This window comes from Phyllopteryx taeniolatus, chromosome 9, assembly GCF_024500385.1.
Source record: "Phyllopteryx taeniolatus isolate TA_2022b chromosome 9, UOR_Ptae_1.2, whole genome shotgun sequence".
Lineage (NCBI taxonomy): Eukaryota > Metazoa > Chordata > Actinopteri > Syngnathiformes > Syngnathidae > Phyllopteryx > Phyllopteryx taeniolatus.
Window position 1 is genome coordinate 5,807,904 of NC_084510.1, and position 26,940 is coordinate 5,834,843.

Here is a 26,940-nt window from a genome sequence, read left to right on the forward strand (position 1 = left end):
TGAGCCACTTCTCCTCACTAGGGTCGCGGGCGTGCTGGAGCCTATCCCAGCTATCATCAGGCAGGAGGCGGGGTACACCCTGAACTGGTTGCCAGGGCACATACAAACAAACAAACATTCGCACTCACATTCACACCTACGGGCAATTTAGAGTCCCCAATTAATGCATGTTTTTGGGATGTGGGAGGAAACCGGAGTGCCCGGAGAAAACCCACGCAGGCACGGGGAGAACATGCAAACTCCACACAGGCGGGACCGGGGATTGAACCCCGCTCCTCAGAACTGTGAGGCTTAAATATTTCAGTCTTTGTTATATTGACCGGAATCCTTCCTACAGCTGGGCGTCTGGCCAAACTGAACAATTGGGGAAGAAGAGCCTTTGTGACAGAGGTAAAGAAGAACCCAAAGATCACTGTGGCTGAGCTCCAGAGATGCAGTCGCGAGATGGGAGAAAGTTCTAAAAGTCAATCCTCACTGCAGCCCTCCACCAGTCGGGGCTTTGTTCCAGAGTAGCCCGACGGAAGCCTCTCCTCAGTGCAAGACACATGAAAGCCCGCATGGAGTTTGCTAAAAAAAAAAAAACTTGAAGGACTCCAAGATAGTGAGAAATATGATTCGCTGGTCTGATGAGACTAAGATAGAAATTGTTGGCGTGTGCGGAGAAAACCAGGCACTGCTCATCACCTGTCCAATACAGTCCCAACAGTGAAGCATGGTGGTGGCAGCATCATGGTGTGGGTGTGGGACAGGGAAAGAGTCCAGAGTGCTCAGAACCTCAGACTGGGCTGAAGGTTCACCTTCAAAAAAGACAATGACCCAAAGCACACAGCTAAAATAACAAAGGAGTGGCTTCAGAACAACTCCGTGACTGTTTTTAAATGGCTCGGACAGAGCCCTGACTTAAACCCAATTGAGCATCTCTGGAAAGACCTGAAAATGTGAAAACGTTCACCATCCAACCTGACAAAACTGGAGAGGATCTGCAAGGAATGGCAGAGGATCCCCAAATCCAGGTGTGCATCATTCCCAAAAAGACTCATGGCTGTATTAGCTCAAAAGGGTTCTTCTACTAAATACTGAGCAAAGGGTCTGAATAATTATGTCTGTGTGATATTTCTGTTTTTCTTTTTTAATAAATCTGAAAAAATTTCAACAATTCCGAATTTATTTTCTGTCAATATGGGGTGCTGTGTGTACATTAATGTTGCAAAAAAAATAAACTTAAATGATTTTAGCAAATGGCTGCAATATAACAAAGAGTGAAAACTTTCCGTACCCACTGTATATTTCTGTGTTCCAGTCCCCAGAGTCAGAGCTGCATTTCTTCCCATCTTCAGAGCCTCGGCTTCATCAATCCAAGTCTTATTACTTAATTGCTCCTCTTTTGCAGTGGTATTCCCAGTCTCAAATAGGCTGCAGTGGTGCATTTGCCGAGCCTCCAATATTCTTATAACCCTGCCACAGCCGAAACTACTCATTAATCACAAATATGAAGTTTCTTCTTTTGACTGCACCCACCAGCCTCCTCCTTTGCACACACTAATGCACCCAGAGTCGTCTACTCTGGATTCTCCAGTGTTGCTCTTATCCAGTATTACATATTCTTTTAAAGAGACTCTTGTTCAAATCCTATGGTCGCTGTCTCTTGTTACATTTGATGTACTGGTTTACATGTAGTGGTGCACCGATCGATCGGCCACCGATCATGTTCGGCCGATTTCCGTGGAAAACGTGATCGGCACTCGTCTATCAATGCCTTTCGACCGATCACCCACGGCTCGCACTTTGCAGCCTGCAGAGAATGTGTGAAGTGTAGCGCAAGGCTGGGCAATTAATCCAAATTTGAGTGTGTTTTAAGCTGTTTATTGACACCCGAGTTGGAGTTTACTGTAAAACTAAACGCGCAACAAAAATAATTACCCTCATTTCATATAAAATTACAAGACATCGTTTTAGAAATCGCCATCTTATACTAACAGTTAATAGAAACCCCTATTGATGGGCTAGCTAATATTAGCGTTTGATCACGGAAGGGATTTACCTTCAAATATTTAATATTCACACACAAACACCCGAGCAACACATACAGACAGTTAATATAACAATACTCATGGTCATATATTCTTCCTAATCTGTGAAAAACAAGGTTTTTTTTATGTGACTTTCTTCATCTACTCTTTTTAGCTGACAGTAAACGAGTAGCTCGGTGCCTGCATTGCACCACACTGTCCCCAAGAGGCCAAGGCACGCACAGCAGGAACATCAGATAGCCATTGACTGTATAAAAAGACAAGCTTTTTTTTCTAACTGCGACAAGAAATCAGACTAAAATTTTCCAGTTTTAGGTAAATTAGGATTACAAAAAATATTTCTATTTGATAAATGCCAGAATAATGAGAGGATTTTAAATATTTTTCCCCAGACACATATGATAGAAAATACAGTCATGGCTAAAAACCTGCCATATTCTTCTTTTTTAAATTTCTATTATTTTAATACATTCTTATTTTACCTGTTACTAATTTAACAGTATTTATGTTGTGGTTGTTCTTTTAAGTTATATTTAAAGTTTATTTTTCATAGTTGAATAAATACAAAGTTCTAAAATATGAATATGAAATATTTATTAATCGTGATTTCAACATCAATCAAAATAACCGTGATTATTATTTTTTCATAGTCACCCAGCATAAATAAAAAATGTACAGATAATCCATATAAACAGGCAGATCTCACTCATGGTTGATCGGTATCAGAATCGGCAGCATAAAACCTCTATTTACATATTTATTGGAGTCTGTCCGTCACATGACTGCACATATTTCCATACCTTCAGTCCAAACACTAAAAAAACTAAATGATGTTAACTTAGGGTGTTACAGTGGACGACTGGTTAGCACATCTGCCTCCCTAAAACATGCATGGTAGGTTAATTGAGAAGTCTAAATTGCTCGTAGGTGTGAATGCGAGTGTGAATGGATGTTTGTTTATAGGTGCCCTGCAATTGGCTGGCGACCAGTTCAAGGTGTACCCCACCTGTTAAGAGATAGGTTCCAGCACGCCTGCAACCCTAGTGAGGATAAGCGGTATAGAAAATGGATAGATAGATGTACCTTAACTTTCGCCTATATACATTTATTATCTGATTAACCTTGACACAAGCAACCTTTTTTTTGTGTTGCTGTTGTTGTTTTTTTGGGGGGGGGGAGGTCAATACCGGTAGTTTGCCTTCAGAGATGAAATACATGTTTGCAGTTATCAAATAATAATAATTCATTCTATTCTTTTGAAGTCATTTATTTGTCTTTTGACCTTGATTAAGGCAAAGTTAATAAAGAAGACTGTGAAGACCAAAGTGTTATCTTTCGCTTTTATTGCATTAAAAGGGGCAGTCAAACTGCCCTATAATTACTGTGCCTCTGATCCAAAATCAAAAGAAGACAAATAATCAACAGAAGACAAAATAAAGTTTAGTGTATCATCAGTATCAATCCTGAAAATGTCTTCTGATATATATATATTTTTTTTTTTAATGTGGAAATTAAGATGTTTGTAGACCTTATATAAGTCAAATTAATAATTCAGTCGTCCCAGAGCCCAAATGCCCCTCTGAAGCTAGTTGCTGTGGGAGTCTTATTAAGCACTCAAAGCCATTCGCAAGGACAGACAGTGTGAAACAATGTTTGAAATAAAAAAATAATTAAAAAACGTAGGTTCAGACAAAATGTGTAGACGAGACAACTGCGATGCTTTGTAACCAAATGCCTGCAAGTTCGAGAGTTTCATAAAGCATCTTAGCGCAGGGCTATTATACTAATATGAATGGTTTACAAATGGGGCATTTAAAACCCCAATGTGGCTTGGTAAATGGGCGGAAAATTGTCCTTTCTAAATGACATGACTTGAATCTTTTTCTTATCAAAACTACGTAATTCGCACAGGGAAGTTGTGCTTCATATTCAACAAATCATAACAGCTGTTATTCAATGGTACAAATGGTGTATTTTTATGTAGATACATTTTCACAATTTTTCCACAATTGAGAAGAACTCTGGTCAAGGGGTAGAGTATTTTCAAGCGCCTCTTTACAAAGGCAGTAATGTAGGGAAGCAAGCTGATTAGTGCAGCAAGTAAACCTAACTCTGACACACCTTACAGTAAATCCCCTGGGTTTTTATCTCCACGCTACAGTTTTTATTCTCCAATCAAGAGTGGAGGATGTTGTTGACAGTACAGATTGCCAACTGTTACCAATATGATTTTTTAAAATATATTTTACACTTCTATGAGGCACATCTGCTCTGTATTTCATTTATTATTTATATGTTTACTGACACTCATGGAAAAACAGTATATTTGTATTTTTCCTCTACAGTATACTGGTATACATTGACATATTTCATGAACACATCAGGATCCACATCCAGAAGCTTGCAAAATTGTAAACAAGCAATCTCTTTCAAAAGTATTGCAACCAAATCCTTTATTTTTGCTGGACTGTAGATTGAAAACATTTGGCTTTGACAGCAAAAGATGAATATGAGACAAGAGATCAACAAGTATTTATTGTATTATATGTACTGCATCTGATACACAGCAACGAAATAGCAAATTTCTAGGTGCGCAGAAGAAATCGATACAGGGATTTCAAACAGATGAATCAGAATCAGAATCAGAATCATCTTTATTTGCCAAGTATGTCCAAAACACACAAGGAATTTGTCTCCGGTAGTTGGAGCCGCTCTAGTACAACAGACAGTCAATTTACAGAACACTTTGGAGACATAAAGACATTTGACAAAAAACAACAACAAACAACAATTGTGCAAAAAGATGCAGAGTCCTCAGTTCGAATGGCTAATGACGCAATAGTCCGGTGCAATGACCATTGTGCAAAGGGCACTGAGACTTCAAGGAGTGTATGCGGTTTAAAGTGACGAGTACTGCGATAATCTGGGACAATGGTTGTGCAAATGTTACAGATACTCCTCAATCAGTGTGCAAATGAAGCAGATACTACTCTGGCATGAGTGGCCACTATATGCAAATAGTGCAGCACGGCGAGACAACTACAGTGAGTGCACGAGTAATACATAATACAGAATACAGAAATGTGACAACGAACTCAAGTCAAAAAATTGCCAGCTTGTTGTAATGGAATTGTAAGTTAGCTGTTCAAGAAGTTGATTGCAAGAGGGAAGAAGCTGTTGGAATGTCTACTAGTTCTAGTTTGCATTGATCGGTAGCGCCTACCTGAGGGAAGGAGCTGGAAGAGCTGGTGACCGGGGTGGGGAGGGTCCGAGAGGATTTTGCACGCCCTTGTCTTAGTTCTGGCAGCGTGCAAGTCCTCAAGGGTGGGTAGGGGGGTACCGACAATCCTTTCAGCAGTTTTGATTGTCCGTTGCAGTCGGAGTTTGTCCTTTTTTGTAGCAGCACCAAACCAGACTGTGATGGAAGAACACAGGACTGATTCGATGACCGCTGTGTAGAACTGTCTCAGCAGCTCCGGTGGCAGGCCATGCTTTCTCAGAAGCCGCAGGAAGTACATCCTCTGCTGGGCCTTTTTGAGGACGGAGTTGATGTTAGTCGCCCACTTCAGGTCCTGGGAGATTGTAATTCCCAGGAACTTGAAGGTCTCGACGGTTGACACAAGGCAGCTGGACAGCGTGAGGGGCAGCTGTGGCGAAGGATGCCTCCTGAAGTCCACGATCATCTCTACAGTCTTGAGCGTGTTCAGCTCCAGGTTGTGTCGGCCGCACCACAGCTCCAGCCGCTCCGCTTCCTGTCGATATGCAGACTCGTCACCGTCCTTGATGAGGCCGATGACAGTGGTGTCATCTGCAAACTTCAGGAGTTTGACAGTCGGGTTCGCTGAGGTGCAGTCGTTCGTGTAGAGAGAGAAGAGCAGCGGAGAGAGGACACAACCTTGGGGCGCCCCAGTGCTGATGCTGCGTGTGGATGAGGTGGCCTCCCCCAGCCTGACCTGCTGTGTCCTGCCCGTCAGAAAGCTGTAGATCCACTGGCAGATGGCAGGTGAGACGCTGAGCTGGAGAAGCTTGGATGAAAGGAGTTCAGGGATGATGGTGTTGAACGCTGAGCTGAAGTCCACGAACAGGATCCTCGCGTAGGTCCCTGCACTGTCGAGGTGTTCTAGGATGAAGTGCAGTCCCATGTTGACTGCATCATCCGCAGATCTGTTCGCTTGGTAGGCAAACTGCAGGGGGTCCAGCAGGGGACCTGTGACACTCTTGAGGTGGTCCAGCACAAGACGTTCAAAGGACTTCATGACCACAGATGTCAAAGCGACAGGCCTGTAGTCATTCAGACCCGAGATTGCAGGTTTCTTGGGGACTGGGATGATGGTGGAGCGTTTGAAGCAGGATGGAACTTCGCACATTTCCAGTGATCTGTTGAAGATCTGAGTGAAGACTGGCGCGAGCTGGTCCGCGCAGACTTTGAGGCAGGATGGAGACACGTGGTCCGGGCCTGCCGCTTTGTTAATCTTTTGTTGTTTGAAGATGCGTCTCACATCCTGTTCATGGATGGTTAACGCAGAGGTCAGAGGTGTGATTGTGGTCGCGGGTGGGGCCGGGTTGGTGTGTGGTGTGAAACTGTCCTTTTCAAATCTGCAGTAGAAGGTATTCAAGTCGTTGGCTAGTGTGCTATTGTTCTCAGCTTGGGGGGATCGTCGCTTGTAATTAGTCAGCGACTGGAATGCATGCCAGACTGATTTAGAGTCGTTTGCGCTAAACTGTTTTTCCAACTTTGCTGTATAGATCCTCTTTGCAATGTTAATTTCTTTGGTCAGCTGGTTTCTAGCTCGATTATACAGGGCCCTGTCCCCGCTCTGATATGCGTCCTCCTTAGCTTGGCGAAGCTGCTTAAGTTTAGCAGTGAACCACGGCTTATTGTTGTTGAATGTGCGAAATGATTTTGTTGGAACACAGACCTCTTCACAGAAACTGATATAGGATGTGACAGTGTCCGTATATTCATCCAGGCTGCCAGCTGAATTTTCAAAGACACTCCAGTCTGTGCAGTCTAAGCAGCTTTGAAGTTCCATCTTGGCTTCATTTGTCCACTTTTTGACTGTTTTCACTGTAGGCTTCGCACATTTAAGTTCTTGCCTGTACGTCGGTATTAAGTGAATTAAGCAGTGATCAGACGAGCCCAAGGCTGCACGAGGTATAGCACGGTATGCGTTTTTTACCGTGGTGTAGCAGTGGTCTAAAGTATTATTTTCCCTGGTAGGACAGTCGATGTGCTGCTTGTATTTAGGGAGTTCGTGGTTGAGTTTAGCTTTGTTAAAGTCCCCGAGAATAATGAGGGGTGAGTCGGGGTGTTTTTTTTCAATTTCGTTGACTTGATCGGCGAGCGTTAGCAATGCGGCGTTCGTGTTAGCTTGAGGCGGAATATAGACGGCAGCGAGAATGAATGATGCGAACTCACGTGGCGAGTAGAATGGTTTACAATTTACGAATAGCGACTCCAAATGCGGGCTGCAGTGTGTGCTGATCACCGTGACGTCCGTACACCATTTTTCGTTGATATAGAGGCATATCCCGCCGCCCTTTGTTTTCCCCGATGATTCCATGTCGCGGTCCGCTCGATGGATGTGGAAACCGGGAAGCATAATGCCGGCATCAGGTACAGCGTCGCAGAGCCAGGTCTCCGTGAAGCACATGGCCGCGGAACGTCCGAAGTCTTTACTGGTCTTTAACAGAAGATGAAGCTCGTCCATTTTGTTGGGTAGGGAGCGTACGTTCGCGAGGTGGATCGACGGGAACGCCAATCTGTGTCCTCTCTTGCGGAGTTTCACCTGAATGCCGGCTCGCTTCCCTCTGTGGCGCCGCTTCCGTCTCCATGCGCCGAAAACCGCGGACGCCGCTCCGGTGAGTAACTCTGGGAAAAAACTGAGCGGATATTCGAAAGTTGGTGACAGAAAGTCTGGAGTAGACTCCTTGATGGTTAGCAGGTCTCCCCTTGTGTAAGTGAGTCGTGTAAGGTCTCCAAAGACGGACGAAAAACACAAAAACAAAGACAATACTAGAGAGCACGTTACCGAGGCGACCACACTGGTAGGCGCCATCTTGCATTGCAGGCCAATAAGAAAGCCAATAAGACAATATTTAGTTGCAAAGCACGTATTTGTAAAAAGTGCATCAAGCCTCTGACCTTGTTGACAGAACCAAATTGCATTCTTCATTGGTGATACACTTCCACGCGTTCACTGCAACCTCCATCCATCCATCCATCCATCCATTTTCTGAGCCGCTTCTCCACACTAGGGTCGCAGGCGTGCTGGAGCCTATCCCAGCTATCATCGGGCAGGAGGCGGGGTACACCCTGAACCGGTTGCCAGCCAATCGCAGGGGACATACGAACAAACAACCATTCACACTCACATTCACACCTACGGGCAATTTAGAGTCTCCAATGCATGCATGTTTTTGGGATGTGGGAGGAAACCGGAGTGCCCGGAGAAAACCCACGCATGCACGGGGAGAACATGCAAACTCCACACAGGCGAGGCCGGGGATTGAACCCCGCACCTCAGAACTGTGAGGCTGACGTTCTAACCAATCGGCCACCGTGCCGCCACTGCAACCTCTTTCAGTTTTTTTGTTTTCAGGAGTTACTCTCTTTTGCAGGTAAAATGATAGTGGTTAATTCTGGAGATTAACTTGGTCGAGCCAAAACATTCCAACACTTTCCAGGCTCTGCTACTGATCGTAGAAGCAAGAAGCTGGCCGCTCCAAACACTGACTGGAAAGTGAGACGTAAGAGATCCATTAACTGGCAGTGATGCCAGTAACGCATCACAAACGCGTTACTCAAAAAATGTGGTACGGTGACGTTATAAGTAATCTAACGCTTTACTTTTTATACACGAGTAGCCAGATTACAGTTACTTTCATTTATCTGCCAATAGTTACATTTTTGTTTACGAGATCCAGAGCTTAATATGCTTTTGATATTAAAATATGATAATTTTGCTTAGACGGCAGATATTTATCATGAACAAACTACACTGCTTGAGAACATGAGGCAACAAGCTGGCAATTTTTTGACTTGAGTTCGTTGTCACATTTCTGTGGGTACAATTATGTATTACTCGTGCACTCACTGTAGTTGTCTCGCCATGCTGCACTAATTGCATATCTGTTGTTGACCAATACTGGCCACTCATGCCAGAGTAGCATCTGCTCCATTTGCACACTGATTGAGGAGTATCTGTAACTTTTGCACAACCAACATTGTCCCAGATTATCGCACTACTCGTCACTTTAAACCGCATACACTCCTTGAAGTCTCGGCGCCCTTTGCACAATGGTCATTGCACCGGACTATTGCAATATTAGTCATTCGAACTGCTCTAAGTGCTAGAGGACTCTGCATCTTTTTTCACAATTGTTTTTTGTCAATGTCTTTATGTCTTCAAAGTGTTCTGTAAATTGACTGTCTGTTGTACTAGAGCGGCTCCAACTACCGGAGACAAATTCCTTGTGTGTTTTGGACATACTTGGCAAATAAAGATGATTCTGATTCTGATTCTGAAGACACTTGATTTTCAGCCTTTGTTTTAGTAATGACTAATAAAACAAAGGAAACACTATATTCTAAACTATCCATAACTAAAATGCACACAACGACTAACTACAATATCAAAGAAAAACCTTAATATTTATAAACGGAGCCGTCTGGAGCAATGACATCACGTGACATATTGCACGTTTTCAGCACAATGTCAACTCACGTGTACTCAAGCAGCCAGCAGCGCAAACAAAATGGACGTGGACGAGGGATTGGCATACTCAAGCTTGAAATACAGTCACTACTTTGACTTTCTCTAAAGGGGACAATACTAAGGTTCGTTGTACACTATGCACACACACATACAGTTGCCTTCATGGACCCCCACACAATCGGCAGGGTTGCTACAGTCCGTATCTATCTATCTATCTATCTATCTATCTATCTATCTATCTATCTATCTATCTAGCTATCTAGCTATCGAGCTATCTATCTAGCTATCAGTTAAGAGTCTTTAAAGAAGTGTACTGAGAATGCTGTGCTTGCTTATATTTAGGTGGCTATTTGGCATGTCAAGTCTGCACTACGTTGATCATTTAATGTGGCTTCAACTACACTAATATTGAGGTTATTTGTTCATGTTGATCACATCATTCTGTAACTTGTGTGCCGTACATGACCAAATAATGGGTACTGTTAAGCTAATGCTTTTTTTGTACTGTGGATAAGTGATATTCCTGCCACTTGACAGCAGCTGAAACTAACTAAAAAGCATTTGCTAATTTGGCAGACAGGTCTGTGTAAACTCCCTCGCTCCACCCGGGGGTTCGGTGTCCTTGGACATGTGTCTTGCAGTAAGACAATTTGGTGGGAGAAAGTCGAGATACATTTTCACCTGCTTGACCACATCTAAATATTGGCACACGGTAGACCGCTGGTCTAACGTAATTTTGGTAAATTTGACTAAAGCACAGGCAGACATATACTGAGCTCCGCGGACATATTCAATTCGCCAGCAGTTAAATTACCAACACCGGTCTAGCTGTTACTAGATGATAAGCTGTTAACTTCCACCGATGCCAGTCACGAGCCTGACTTTTTTTTGCAACTGCTTGAAAGGTTTACCACCTGCTTTCACCAGAGTCAACTCCACAGGCACCCTTGCCTTCCTGTTGGACCTTAACTGGAATCTTCAATCATTCTGCTGGCGCTTTCTATTCTTTCTATTAATTCAATTCTGGCTATCAGCTGGTAGCCAATGCCAGCTACTCATCCACTTACGTGGCACCTTGGAAGGAGCTCAGCAATTGGGTGGCATCTTAAGCCTTTACAGAAAGAACACAAAAATATGTGGGGAGGCAAAAAAAGGTTGTTTTTCAGCAAATAGTTGTTTGTTATGTTCTACAGAAAATTTCATGTGAGTTGCAAATGGTAACTCTCAAATTGACATAGGTTACTGTATATGTATTAAAGAGCTGTATCATTACAATAGTGCTTGCATAACAACCTATCTTTGTGAATAACTACATCAACTTTGGACGAATAAAAACTAAAAATGAAGACATCAAAGTGAGTAAGTCATGACTTGATCCCCTCCTCCTTTCTCCTCTTGCTAGCACAATAAAAACATATTTAAGGCTGTGAACTGCATCATGTGATGCTATACCAAAATTTTTATACATGCATCGCACGTTCACCCTGGACTAGTTGCCACATACGTATAGACAAACAAACATTCATGCCTACATTTACACCTACAGAAAGTTTAGAGTCTTAAATTAACCGAAGGAGGATGTTTGTGGAATGTTAGAGGAAGCTCCAGTACCTGAAAAAAAGTCATGCAAGCATATGGAGAACATATAGACTTCACAGAGAGGATGTCCTTAATAAGATATAATGAAAGTGAGTATATCTGTATTTGTTTATGTATAATTATTCATAATTTATTATCCTGAGGTGACAAGATTCCCACCCCTACTGCTTGTGTGTACGTGCTTGTGTGCACTTTGCCTACACTGTAATTTAACTGACAGTCGAATGGACAACAACACAACATCATCCACTGTAACAAGGTTGTAATTGATTACAATTATAACTTAAATATGTGTATAGCATTTCATCACTTTAGTATTAACAAGTCTATTTTTGACACAATGTGAGAAAAGTGTGAAATTAACCCAATTAATAATCATTTGACAAACATACGCAATCTTTGCATTATTTACAACTTTTCTTTGGAGAGCTTGAGTTGGCTTTCCTGGAGTGACATTAAAAAAGGCCCTGATGATTCATTTCTTTTCATACTTCTAGTGGAAATCATATGATTCATTTTGAGCTGTTATTCCATGACATTTTTTTCCTACCATTTCTATGCTCCATCACTTTTAACAGGCTTGTTGACTTCAGGCTCGAGTCAGCCATGAAAAGCCAATTTTCTTGTGAAGTTGTTTCTGGGCTTTCTGGATCGTGTCACACGGGCACTAAATTGTAACTGATATTCAGTCATGTGCCATTCACATAAAATGCTGATCAGAAAAGCTGGGCCTGTTTCGATATTGTATATAGATTGTTTACATTTTTAAATACCTACATTGTTAATATGGCCACTGAGTAGTTTACAGTAACTAGTAACAGTGATGTAAATGTATGTTACATAGCTCCAAGAGGGAAGTATTATTTACTTTTAGGGCTGTGTTGAATAGGTGAAAACATGACAGGAAGCAGGGACCTCATGTACAAAGATTTCCTACTAAAACATGGCGTATGCTCAAATCCAGAAAATGTCATACGCACAAAAATATCCAGATGTATGAATCTGTGCGTACGCATGACTCCAAGCACATTTCTTTCGTACATCCCAATCAATGTAGAATTGAGCGCACACGTTGGAGTAGCCGACCCCTCCCTATCCACGCCTATATTTAAATATGCAAATCATATTTAAATGAACCTTGCACCTGAGATCCCAAGCTCTACATGATCAGAAAAAAAGGAATATGAGCAAGGTAATGAAGAAAAATATTTTTTTCTGAATGTGAAATTGCTCAATGAAGTGGAGGTGCGCAAGAAAATCCTCTTTTGGCACGCTCTCCTCCGGCGTTAACAAGAAGCGAAAGAGGAGTGAATGGGACAGCGTGTGTGCGGCTGTCAATGCTGTGGGGTTGGAACAGCGCACATGATTTTAACAAATGGCTGCAATATAACAAAGAGTGAAATATTTAAGGGGGTCTGAAAACTTTCCGTACCGACTGTATATATATATATATATATATATATATATATATATATATATATATATATATATGTATATGTACACATACACACGCGCACACACACACACACAGTGGCGGAAAAAAGTATTTGGACAGCCACCGATTGTGCAAGTTATCAAGTTGTCCGACTTAAAAACACAATTTCTATCACGATTTGCGGTTGCTGATATGATTCAAGGACGATATTGGTTCATTTAGAGCGATACGATCTGGAACGATTCAGTGGCTTGAAATCGATTCAGTAACTTTTTAGCCCAAAATTCATTCAGTGTGTCTGTGAAATAAATACCTACTGTACATACTGGGACAGTGCAGGTGAAATTTTCCAGATTCCTATTGATTCAGGTCAGGGAATCTGGTAAAACTAATTATGGGCATTAAATATAAAGATTTAAACATAAGGGGACAGCAACTTATTTTTATGAATATTATTTCAGCTTTGATTTTACTGGTTCAGTTATTATGTTCCTCAAAAAGGGATGATCATTGGTGTTAAAATTATGAGTGTCCTTGGAAAAATGTCTCCCATGTAAGTAGTCCCTAGCTGGACCTAATGTTTGAGAATCTCTCTTCTAAACAATCAAATACAAATGGTTAGAAACGAAGCATTGTGAGATTTTCACGAGGGACATCTTTTAGGAATAGTGTGAATAAAACATAGAGGGCTAAATAAATGAACAAATCTGCTCTTTGTAGCACATATTGAGCCTTGGAAACAGCATCCAGTAGGTGACGTTGTCGGTCATTCTCCTCTTTAGTACCACAAAGTTCTCCTCCTTGCTCGTACTCGGCTGTTGTTCTTTCAAAGGCGCCAAATATTTCTTGGACAGCCGCAATAGTATGTGCATTCAGCAACGCTCTCGGCATTTCTACTGTACACATTTTCACACAATCACATTCACAGCACTTTGCACTCACACTTGATCTCTGCTGAGCGATGTATTGATCACAATCGCGTTTATGTTAGTGGGTAATGAGCTAAGCTAAGCTCGCAAGCTTGATAAGCTTCAACATGCAGAGCAAGGCAAGTCACGCACACGCTGTGGTGTCTCGGTCCACCCACTCGGGAAACTACAGAGAGGAATGTTTATATTACTGAATAAGAGGAAGAAAAGAGACGAAGAAGACGCGTACTAGAAGAAGAAGTTAGCATTTGGGATGCTCACGTCTGTGTGCTAACTGAAAATTAGCATTTTTCTTGGAAATAAAAAACACACACCATATAAAGTCTGCAATACGTAAATCCAAGGTGGTATGTCCTAGTATTGATACAATTGTTTGATTACCTTTTAAAATATTTCAATAGATATAATTTCATCCAGAAGGTTAACTAGCCGTGCGAAGATCGATATAGGAATATAAATCAATACATCAATATAATGAATAAATCATTTCACCCCTGAAAAACTTTTTTCCAACCCTGTGCAACTCAATCAAATAAAACTGAAATACTGTATTTTACAGCGGGGAAGTAAAAATAAAGAACTGATAGTGTGATTGCAAAAGTGTGCACACCCTCTTATAACTGGGAGTGTAGCTGTTTTCAGAATTAACCAAAACATGTTCAAAGTAACTAATAATAAATGGGCACACCTGCCACCATTGAAAATGCCTCTGAATAACCCCAACTAAAATTCAGCTGTTCAAGAAAGCTTTTCCTGACATTGTTTTGCTGAGGCCTGGTACACACAGTAGGATTTTCTGCATTTCAAGAGATTTGTTATTTGTTACAGACCCCACACATGAAGATAAATAAAAAAATCACGCCTTTAACGCTTTTCATCATATAAGTGTGTGGTGTGCTCTGATAATCTCAACACAGCACACTACACACATAAAGATTTTGTCCCACCTCTGATCTAGAATCTAGCCTTCCAAGAAAGAAATCTCACATGATCGAACAAAAAAAAAAAACGAAGGAGAAGAAACATAGCAACAACTCAGAAACACAAGACGCAAGATGGAAGAGGACACATAAGAGGAGGAAATGATGGTGGTCCTGGAACTACAACCCCAATTCCAATGAAGTTGGCACGTTGTGTTAAACATAAATAAAAACAGAATACAATGATTTTCAAATCATCTTCAACCTATATTTAATTGAATACACTACAAAGACAAGATATTTAATGTTCAAACTGATGAGCTTGATTGTTTTTAGCAAATAATCATGAACTTAGAACTTTATGGCTGCAATACGTTCCAAAAAAGCTGGGACAGGGTCATGTTTACATCAGCTTTTCTTTTAACAACTTTCAATAAACGGAACTGAGGACACTAATTGTTGAATTGTTTCCCATTCTTGCTTGATGTACAGCTTCAGCTGTTCAACAGTCCAGGGTCTCCGTTGTTGTATTTTACGCTTCATAATGCGCCACACATTTTCAATGGGAGACAGGTCTGGACTGCAGGCAGGCCAATCTAGTACCCGCCCTATTTTACTAAGAAGCCATGCTGCTGTAACATGTGCAGAATGTGGTTTGGCATTGTCTTGTTGAGCATTGTCTTGTTGAAATAAGCAGGAGCGTCCATGAAAAAGACGTTTCTTGGATGGCAGCATATGTTTCTCCAAAACCTGTATGCACCTTTCGGCATTAATAGTGCCTTCACAGATGTGTAAGTTACCCATGCCATTGGCACTAACACAGCCCCATACCATCACAGATGCTGGCTTTTGAACTTTGCGTCCATAACAGTCCGGATGGTTCTTTTCCTCTTTGGCCCGGAGGACACGACGTCCACAATTTCCAAAAACAATTTGAAATGTGGACTCTTTTCCACTTTGCGTCAGTCCATCTTAGATGAGCTCGGGTCCAGTGAAGCCGGCGGCGTTTCTGGGTGTTGTTGATAAATGGCTTTTGCTTTGCATAGTAGAGTTTCAAGTTGCACTTACGGATGTAGCGCCGAACTGTATTTACTGACATTGGTTTTCCGAAGTGTTCCTGAGCCCATGGGGTGATATCCTTTACAGATTGATGTCGTTTTTGATGCAGTGCCGCCTGAGGGATCGAAGGTCACGGGCACTCAATGTTGGCTTTCGGCCTTGTCGCTGACATGCAGTGATTTCTCCAGATTGTCTGAACCTTTTGATGATAGTATGGACCGTAGATGATGAAATCCCTAAATTCGTTGCAATTGTACGTTGAGGAACATTGTCCTTAAACTGTTCAACTATTTTCTCACGCACGTCTTCACAAAGAGGTGAACCTCACCCCATCTTTGCTTGTGAATGACTGAGCAATTCAGGGAAGCACCCCTTATACCCTATCATGGCACCCACCTGTTCCCAATTAGCCTGTTCACCTGTGGGATGTTCCAGTTGAGCATTCCTCAACTTTCTCAGTCTTTTTTGCCACCTGTCCCAGCTTTTTTGGAACGTGTTGTAGCCATAAAATTCTAAGATTTCTAGGTTCTCAGTAATTTCATTTCAAAGATGGAGCGAGATTGTTGTCACATGTACTAAACAGCCAGTACTTGCCAGAAATCTCTGCAGCTCTTTCACTGTAGCTATTAGCCTCTTGACAGCCTCCCTGACAAGTTTTCCTCTAGTCCAGACATGCCAAGCTCCTGACTCGCGGGCCACTTCTGGCCCTCACAGCAATTTTGTCCTGCATGCGTGATCAATTTGAAGTCAGCATGACACTGGCCCGCACAACAGCATCAGCCAAACGTAAATGCGCACGTAATTCCAGGAGCAGCATCTTGCGATGTTTATGAACTATACAGTACTCAGTGTTGGGGGTGGGGGATACGACAGTCGGCCAATCAGGTACCAGTTGCAAAGGAGCCACATGGCTACTTACAGTATGCCTCTGCTCATGCATTTTAAGTACTGGTAACTGTTACTGCCAATTTTGGAAGGTCTTTTTCTAGTCGATTGAATGAAGAGTCATTGCTGGAGAACTCGTGCTTCTGTCAGCGCAAATCTGACTGGTGAACGACAATGAGGAAAAGAACTTGGCGCCAACGGACCTTTTATTTGATCGCAGGCAGTGAGGTCTACAGGAGTACTTTCCATGTTCTTATGGGGTGAGTTTTCATTAACATTACATACATTACATTAGTGTTTATTCGAAGTTTCGACATAGATGAAAATGTTTTTCGTGGTTGTTACAGTGAACATCTGACTGCAAAAGGTTTTCAAAAATCACACATTTATAGGATTTGGACACAATAGAAAACTATATGGACGTGATTCACTATTAAGATTATTGTTTTCTGTGAAGTGTGAAGTAAATATGACAATGCGCTTGCTCTCAGTGTGACCCAGAAAAAGAGATGGCTCAAGTGATTGTTGGTTTGTTTCGTTAACTAGGCAGCAACTGTCTTAGTTACGAACTCAAAATCACTTGATGATCACAATTTCAGCAAATGCTGGCAATCATATGCTACATTACTTTGAATATTGACTATTTTTGGTGTTGGAGTCAAAGTATTTTGGTGAAAATATCAATGACTGGCTCAAGCAGGGCAGCACTGTGGCTGACTGGTTTGAGCGTCAGCCTCACAGTTCTGAGGACTTCAATCCCCGGCCCCGCCTGTGTGGAGTTTGCATGTTCTCCCCGTGCCTGCGTGGGTTTTCTCCGGGCACTCCGGTTTCCTCCCACATCCCAAAAACATGCATTAATTGGAGACTCTAAATTGCCTGTATGTGTGACTGTGAGTGCGAATGGTTGTTTGTTTGTATGTGCCCTGCGATTGGCTGGCAACCAGTTCAGGGTGTACCCCGCCTCCTGCCCGATGATAGCTGGGATAGGCTCCAGCACGCCTGCGACCCGAGTGAGGAGAACCGGCTCAGAAAATGGATGGATGGATGGCAGCAGTAGGCAGCAGTTTGCTAATTTTCCTCGGGTCCACATATACTCAACAGAACAAATAATAGATTTGGACACCACATAGTACATCAATACAGTAGAGTAGTTACACATGATTAATTGATGCAGAAGTTACTTAAAATTTGATAAGATATGAAATCAAATACTGTTAAAAGAAAAAAAATATTTTAATACCCAAGCAACACCTCTCAGATGAAAAGAGAATCAAGTGGATAGAATAAAACCAAATAGCAGCTATGTCAAACTCGCAGCCCGTGCCCACATCCGGGACGCCACATCATTTTATGTGGCCGGCGAAAGCAAATAATTTGCATCAATTTACATGGTTCTTGCTAAAATCTGTGCCAAGATTTCACATCGTATTAGTTAATAAATAATAACATTGAGGTATTGCAAGCATTTTGTTTGTTTGTTATTAAACCCCTTTTGACAGTAAATTGAGCAATAGTTGAACAAACTATTATCCTTGACTTCGGATTTGAAAACTAGTTATCCATCATTTTGTTTTGTATATATGATACTACGATCAGGGAATGGTTTATTTATATTTATTTATTTATATGGTTCATAACGGCCCTCTTAGGGAAACCGTACCAACAATGTGGCCCGCAACAAATATGAGTTTGACACCCCTGCTCGAGTCTTTTCATTACTTTTGGAGGGCCATTAAGTACATTCTAATGTCACTGTTGTGCCATATTTCCTCCACTTTATGATGACTGCCTTCACTATCTCTCATGTAGGCATGGGCAGGTATCAGATTCTGATGGTATGATAACCTTGAGTCAAAATATTGCGGTTTGACAGTATTGCAAAATGTATTATTGTCACGTATGGAGAGGAGCTGGACCCAAGAGCAGGCGGAGGCAGATAGATTATGATGAACAGTTTATTAGGAAAGGTAATGGAGGTGGTTCTAGGTGGGTTGGCAGGCAGTGGTGAGGACAGGCAGCTGGCTTGGCGGCAGGAATGACGTTGATCAGGAACACGGGAGAAACACTGAGAACGACGAGAGACACAGGAGTCAAAAAGGGAACGAGGAATAGAGTTGCTTACGTGAGGCAGGTGGGCTGTGGTACCATTTGAAGAAGCTGCAATACTTTGGCGAGGATTTCTGGGAACAGGCAGGCTTATATGCAGGTGGTGATGAGGGCTGATTGGTGAAAGGTGCGCGGCTTGAGGAAGGTGCTGAAAGAGAGAGGGGAGGGGAGAGAGAGAGGGCGAGAGGGCGCAACGCCCCATCCAGCCTGCAACAACGGTACTGCAGGGCAGTTCATGACAATTATATTGAAATGTTTTAGTAAATAACAAATTTAATAATAATATTTTCTACATATGTAAAATCATAAAAAAATATATACATATGTAAAATCTAAATATAGTACAACAGTAAAAAAATATTTATCTTTCAGAAAATGAGTAGCTACTTCTCTGCTCTTCTCCGTTTCAGTAAAGTCAGAACATAAAATAAACTGACATTAGGCAATCTGCCTCATTAGCAAGTTTATAGTATTTTATTCATTTTATCAATTGTACACACGGTAACTCTCTTAGCTAGTTGCAAACGTTCATTTCAAGACAGTGTTATGTTAATATATTAACGTTACCTTAAATTTGTCGTAAAGTGATGGGCACACTCTCACAAGACAAAGGCATCACTCTTGCGACATCCGCGGATCTGCTGGAGTTGATAGATTGCCTACGATGATGGTTTACGACTGAACGAGTAGGAGAGTTGAGCTATCCTGAGCGAGAATTGTCGAGAAAGTGGCCCGAAAGAGTTAAGGAGTGATGCGGAGCAAGATGGGACTGGAAATTGAGTCATTCTTTTGTAACTGGTGAAGCTGGACTCCAGACCTCCTCTTTCAGGTATAAGCGCTTCATATACCAGAGAGTATGGAAGTTTTTTTTTAATATATTCATGTTTATGGGTTGTTTGTCTTTTTTGTCTTGTTTTTTTTGTGGCAGTGACCTCTGTATGTTTCATATATATTGAGGACTGACAGACAATAAATGCTACCAAATCAAACCATACCATAAATGTGATATCACATTGGAAGTATTGCCTCCTCTAACAGTCAATCATCATACTGTAAGTACTTTTTGCATACCATTCCATTATAAGCCGCAGTACCCGAAAAATTCCCAGAGACAACTTTTTCGACAAGGGGATAAGGTCATAGGGCTCAGTGACTGCTCGCACCAACAATTTAAGGGGGATTGGTTTTGAAACTGTAAGGAAAAAAACAAATATATATATATATATATATATATATATATATACAAACACATACTGCATACTTTGAAACCAGTAACCAGCCCATGCCGAGTTCCATTGTATATTTTATGTCGAGGATATTGTTTTGTACCCTTTTCCTAACTGATACTTTTGGTGTTGTGGAAGCTCTCGGTGGACCACGGATTGTGCGGTGAGACGTGACTACGAAAATGACATGAAAAGCATAATAGAACATCTGAAGACAGCCACATCCCCAATTAGGGGCGTGCACACACATATAATATCAGTATATTTTCTGTCCCCTCTCGAAAATATTTGTTTTCACTTGAGTTGGACAGGTTATAGGTCACATTGATGGTGGACAAAGTTTTGAACTGATTGAGCTTGGTTTTAATTGTTTTTAAATCACAAAAAAATGGCAATTGAACAAGTTAAATTAAACAAACAAATTTAACAAATTAAACACACTAATTGTTATATCCGCTGTATATTACCTTATTGTTTAAAATGTTGTTGTGTGTAATTGTTCTATAATTGGTCCTTCAAGCATCTGAAGTAAAATGGAGTGTACTAATTGGCTGCAACCGGCAAAGGTGCTATTGATTCAATCTCAATTAACTAATTGGCAGTCTCAGTAAAACAGTGACGTCAGCTATGGTAAATTGAACTACAGCTATGCAGACCTCCGCTACGACAATTCCACTGGCCAGAATTATTCTGCTCAATACAACGTTGGAATTGAGTTCAGATTATTCTGAGATGCCATTAAAAAATGTTTATAAACTAACAATCAACCCATTTGTCCATCGATTTTCACTACTCTGTCCTCATTAGGGTTGTAGGAAAGCTGGAGCCTATCCTAACTGGGTAGCCAATATATATATCCATCCATCCATTTTCTGTACCGCTTTATCTTCACGAGGGTCGCGGGCATGCTGGAGCTCATCCCAGCTATCTTCAGGTGACAGGCAAGGTACACCCTGAACTGGTCGCCAGCCAATCGCAGAGCACATATAAACAAACAACCACTCGCGCACACATTCACACTTAAGGGCAATTTAGAGTCTTCAATCAACCTCCCATGCGTGTTTTTGGGATGTGGGAGGTAACCAGGGTGCCCGGAGAAAACCCACGCAGGCACGGGGAGAACATGCAAACTCCACACAGGCAGGGCTGGGGATTAAACCCCGGTCCTCAGAACTGTGAGGCAGACGCTCTAACCAGTCGGCCAACGTGCCTGCGTGGGTTTTCTCCGGGCACTCCGGTTTCCTCCCACATCCCCCAAAAAACATGCATGGTAGGTTAATTGACAACTCTAAATTGCCCGTAGGTGTGAATGTGAGTGCGATTGGTTGTTTGTTTGTATGTGCCCTGCGATTGGCTGGCAACCGGTTCAGGGTGTACCCCGCCTCCTGCCCGATGATAGCTGGGATAGGCTCCAGCACGCCCGCGACCCTAGTGATGAGAAGCGGCTCAGAAAATGGATGGATGGAGAAAATGTAGTCAAATGTTTAAAGCCACAACAATGTTTTTTTTATTTATTTTGAAAACAGAACCAAAATGTTTTTTACTTTTTAAAATATAATGTGCATTCTTATGCTTACAATCAACTTAATTCAGTGTAGTTTTACCAGAATCTTCTGAACCAATGGTATTTCTTTCTAATTCAGCGAGTTGATGCAACAGATTGCACAGTTACTGCAGTTTGTTCATCAGCCATGACTCCCACACACTAATGAACAATGTAGAGTCTAAGATAAGACTGCTTATCAAATCGATACTGGTGATACTGATTTGTGTCACATGGTCTGATGGGGTTAGTGTCACATATTTCCTTTGACTGTGCAGGCTCATTAAACGTATCATTCAGTCAGATTCAATGGTGATGCTCGTTTAATTTTTCATGTCAGTGATGATTTTAAACTCAATTTCTGGACTTTTATCCAACTGTTTTTGTTGTGTTCAAAAAAAAGCTTCTGCTGTTTTTACAAGATGTATGTCAAGTTTCAAAATCAGTACCTTTAAAACAATGTACTGTCACAAACCATCCCCCCCCCCTCCCACACACACACACACACACACACACGCACGAAACTGCATTCTAATCCAAGCAATATAAACCCTCCACTTTTCAGGGATGAATGGCATCTCAACTCACGACACAGGACTGATATCAGGGCTCAAATTCACTCATGTGTAATCCCATCGTATCCTGGACTAAACTGGTTGCAGTTGGTGGTCAACAGCATCAGAAATCCAGTCTGAAAATGTGCGGGGGATTATTATAGGGAGGGTCCACTTTCAGGGATTACTAAACATCTGCAATGGACGCATATTACTTTTTTTTTTTTTTTAACTTCCAACATGATAGTTTCTGAATAAAGTGGAGGGGCATATATCAGATCAGTAGCAAGTGGAATTCAGAGAGAGAACACAAACGTGTCAGCAACCACCCTTTAGAGTTATATCTCTTTTATTTAACATATTTTTACTTTCAACGATACCATATCTGAATTGAGTTGATGATGATGATGATGATTAAAAAAAAAAAAGAAAAGATGTCTCACTTACCTGTTTTGTGATTTTGCGCTGGAATTGACAATCTCAGTTTAATCCGTATTCGGTCACCACAGGCACCGCTGCCGAGCGCCACAATGATCCGTGACTAGTGCGCAGTATTGTTCCTCTTTCCTCTGCGTGTGCGCTACATTCGACGAGTTGCGCGACTCTGTGTAGTGGCAGCACTACTGTGTCTCCATCCCACAGCCTCTCCGTCTGTGTCTCCGAGTGGGCGAGTTGACGGTGTTGTCACAGCCTGGAAAAGTGAAGTCTCTGCTGTCCTCGCTGCACAATGCGCCGAGGTTGACCTCCCCCCTACCGTGCAGGAGCGGAGCGGGGCGCACGATGGCGGCCGGTGGGCTCAGAGAAAAAGAGAGAGCCCTGTCTTTTGAGTCTCCCCGGACCAGCCTCTCAACGCGCCGGCCATCCAAGCGGAACAGACTCCCTCCCCTCCTTCTCACACGCCTCTCTTACCGCCCCCCTTCCCCTGTTGATGCTGGGATGCAGCGCGATTTGGTCATGGACCACTTTCTGGCTGCCTTGTCGGTGCCGTTTATATGTAGGAAAAAAAGAGAGACACAAACCAAATGCTATATGCACTCTTCTCTTTCTGTCTGGGTTTGCTTTAAACAGGTCAACAAAACACTGCGCAATGTTCTGAAACAATTAAAGACATCTTGTTGGGGTCTCAAAATGTAGTATCAATACATAAACAAATAGTGATGTATAGTATGTATAATAGTGAGCCAAATAGTTTTGTTGTTGTTGTTTTCATTTTGGCTGAAAATCTCTTCAGAAACTGATTTTTTTATTCACTTTAACAAATAATAAACAGCATTTTCACCCCACAAACTTCAATTTTAACATGAATTAAAGAATAGCCATATCTTAAATATTGCATGCCACAATTTTCCACAACTTCTGATTTAAAATGCAATTTGTTATGTCTCATAAAAATCAAATAGAGAGGCATTTGTGTGCTGCTCATCCCCCCCCCCCTCCCCCCCCCACACACACCTTTGAACACTCTCCCGCCTCTCATTAGGAACTCGCACTCTCTCTTCACATTCAAATCATGACTCAAAATGCATCTCTTTGAACAGGCATATTCTTTATAATGGGTTTAGTTATTTTTGCATTTATTATTACGTTTTAGACTACTTTGCTAAATTTTATTGCTCATTTTATATTGTTCTTTCAACCCTGAAAGGTGACCTTGAGTGACATAAAAGGTGCCCAAAATAAAACGGATTTATGTATTTATTTGTTTGTTTATTTACATGTTCATGTAATAATGACATTGATATGGATTTCACAGTCAGAACGGCCCTCTGAGAGAAACCATAAGATGTGCCCCTCGATGAAAATAAATTTTTGACCCCTGCTATAAAAGGTCACTGGACCTCTTCTTCATGCAAAATCCAATGTGAGACAAAGACATTTGGCTTTAAATGGCAGAATATAGCTGTACGGAGTCCTGACGTCACATTTGAGTTTCTTGGTTTTGTATGCTGTGGACTTGCACAATATGCTGACGTCTCACGTGAGAGCGCTTCAAACTCAATATTTGGGAAAGTTCAAATCAAGGGCAAAGTCAACCTTTGGCAGCCATCCACACCGAGACGTGCCTAAGCCCGCAGCCATACAGGATGCCGCCACTTGAGACCACCGTGACCTGGATAGTAGACCGGGATGGACTCTTCACATTGTGCAGACCCCCAGTCGTCCAGGCCGAGGAATCTGCAGGATGACATCCCTGCGAGCAGACTGAACTAGAGATCGACCGATATGGGTTTTTCAGGACCGATGCAGATTATTAGTAGTTAAGAAGGCCGATAACCGACATTTGGAGCCAATATTCATTTGCAGTAAAATTGTAAAAATTGGTGTAAAAAATTTGAATAATTCAAACACTTTGTTTAAATGCCTTAAGCATGTTTATTTAACCAAACAAAATCCAAATATATTGCTATTGTTGCTCCCATGCTGACTTCATCATTGCATGTCTTGCACACAGCCTTCCCTGGTGTTGTTGGCTGATTGAAATACTGCCAGACTGCACTTTTAGACTTAGGTCCATTCATCTGCAACAAGGATTTGAAAAAAAAGAGAAAGTGTTAAAGGTGGGCCACATGCTGACATATGCTCAACTCACCATGCTTAATTTATTACAGAATTTGAGTAGCCTAAAGTTGATTACATTACAAAATTTTATATTTTACCATGTAATAGCAGGGACCTTGTCATTTAAAACTATGCTGCTACAATATTAATGATTAATATGACAAAGGCTACATAAAAACATAATAGTTGCTATGAGTGCAATAAAACTCGTGACAGAACACAAACAGCCTTTAAGGCTTTAATGAGCTCACACACTATTTAAAATGTTCCACCATTTTTTTCAGATAAATCACTGAATTTTAGTCTCTCTCACATATACTTCTTACTACTGTCACTATTTCTATATCAATATTAAACGATAACGATTAAACCAACCGTTAAACACTAAATAGCCCATAGAATCACATCTTCACTTTAATTTTCAGATCATAGGATCAGGAAGCACAAAGCAACGTTAGTAGTCATGAGTTGTAGAGTTTTTAATGTCTTTCACGCAAACTCATACTATTCTCAACATAACACATATGCTCCCATTGAGTCTGCTCAGCATTTAGAGCAGGACCAGCAAGCTAAAACTAGCCCCTGACTCGTGCTGTGGCTGCTTAACCAATCAGATGGCGCTGTGGGTGGAACAATGTTGGGGACAGAAATGGCAGGAGAGAGAGAGAAGTGTGGCTGCATCGGAGCCAAAGTAACCCAGTTATAAATTGATTTCTTGATAGCGACACGTCGGATTAAAAAAAAATATATGTAAAAATTCCAAATACCGTTGCCGATATTCAGGCCGGCCGATAATCGGTCGATCTCTAGACTGAACACACCTCCCAGCGTGGAGGCTCCCATGATGAGACACTGGAGTTAAACTTAAAAAGTTAAAAAAGACTAAACGACAATGGAACAGGATTAAAAAAAAAATGAAGGGCAATAAACTATACAATATCCATCCATCCATTTTCAACACCGCTTATCCTGGTTAGGGTCACAGGGCGCCACAGCCTATCCCAGCGGACTTCGGGCGAAAGGCGGACAACACCCTGAACTGGTCACCAGTCAGTCGCAGGGCACATATAGACACGGACAACCATTCGTACTCACATTCACACCGTCACTGAGTGGGAACTGAACCCACGCTGCCCGTACCAAAGTCAGGCGAGTGTACCACTACACCATCAGTGACTAACTACACAATAAAATAGGCTAAATATAATGAATAGATAAATGAATAAATAGAAATCAAAAGTTAAACCAAAGAGGTGAGTCTTGAGCCTCTTTTTTAAAACATCAACAGTCTCTACGGTCCTGATGCCCTCTGGCAGGCTGTTCCAAAGGCGTGACTGCAGGCAGCTTCTCCGTACGTTTTTGTTCTAGCTGTAGGAATAATTAAAAGGCCGGTCCCAGGGGGCCTCAGGACTCACAAGCTTTGATATGATGAAAGCAAATCCGATAGATATGACGTCCCAAGACCATTAAGACATTTAAAAACTAGTAAAATAACCTTAGAATCGATCCTAAAACACACAGGGAGCCATTGCATTGTAATGTGTTTCCACCCTATAGTCTTCGTCACCTTTTTATGTCTTTGTCAATACTACTAGTTGTATTTTTTGAATGACTTTTTACCCCTAAATTTGAAATAATTGAAAATTAAATACCATCAAATATTCAGGGTATTCTACACACACAAAAATGATTTGACTTAATATTTTCATGACAAGCCATTGCACTCTGTTGTATTTTGTTTGTTCAACACATAAAAATAAAATTAATGACTTCAAATTGTTTTGTTCAACTATCAAGATACAACTGTGTGGAACAGCTTGAAACCATTGTAAATATTTAAGCCATCAGGAAATAAATATTAAAATAATTTAAAAACAACCAGTTCAGGGTGTACCCCGCCTCCTGCCCGATGACAGCTGGGATAGGCTCCAGCACGCCCGCGACCCTAGTGAGGAGAAGCGGCTCAGAAAATGGATGGATGGATAATTTAAAAACACGATGATTGTGTGGGTTGTAAAAGGATTACTATGTCTCATCTGCGGATGAGGTTATAATGGTGATCCAGGCAGCCAAAATCTGTCAATCCTATTTTGTACACTGCTTATCCTCACTAGGGTCGCAGGTATGCTGCACATCATGCCTATCACAGCTAACTGCGGGTGAGAGACGCGGTACACCCTGAACTGGTCGCCAGCCAATCGCAGGCCACATATAAACAAACAACCATTCGCTCTCACATTCCTATCTACGAACAATTTAGAGTCTTCAATCAGCCTACCGTGCATGTTTTTGGGATGTGGGAGGAAACCGGAGTATCCGGAGAAAAACCACGCAGGCACGGGAATAACATGGAAACTCCACACAGGCGAGGCCGGAT

At 41.7% G+C, this 26,940-nt stretch overlaps 1 protein-coding gene across 4 annotated transcripts in view; it reads right to left on the reverse strand.

The window, feature by feature from the left end:
* The window catches only part of LOC133483989 (contactin-4-like), a 266,693-nt gene extending 243,829 nt beyond the window's left edge, over positions 1–22,864 (reverse strand). For 3 of the 4 annotated variants that reach the window (XM_061785986.1, XM_061785985.1, XM_061785983.1), the window contains exon 1: positions 22,452–22,864. The gene's annotated coding sequence lies outside the window, so the exon portion shown is untranslated. Of the gene's footprint in view, positions 1–18,697; positions 19,831–22,451 lie in introns of those variants that run through there. The other variant, XM_061785984.1, reaches the window with a different exon arrangement.
* Positions 22,865–26,940: the final 4,076 nt, after the last annotated feature.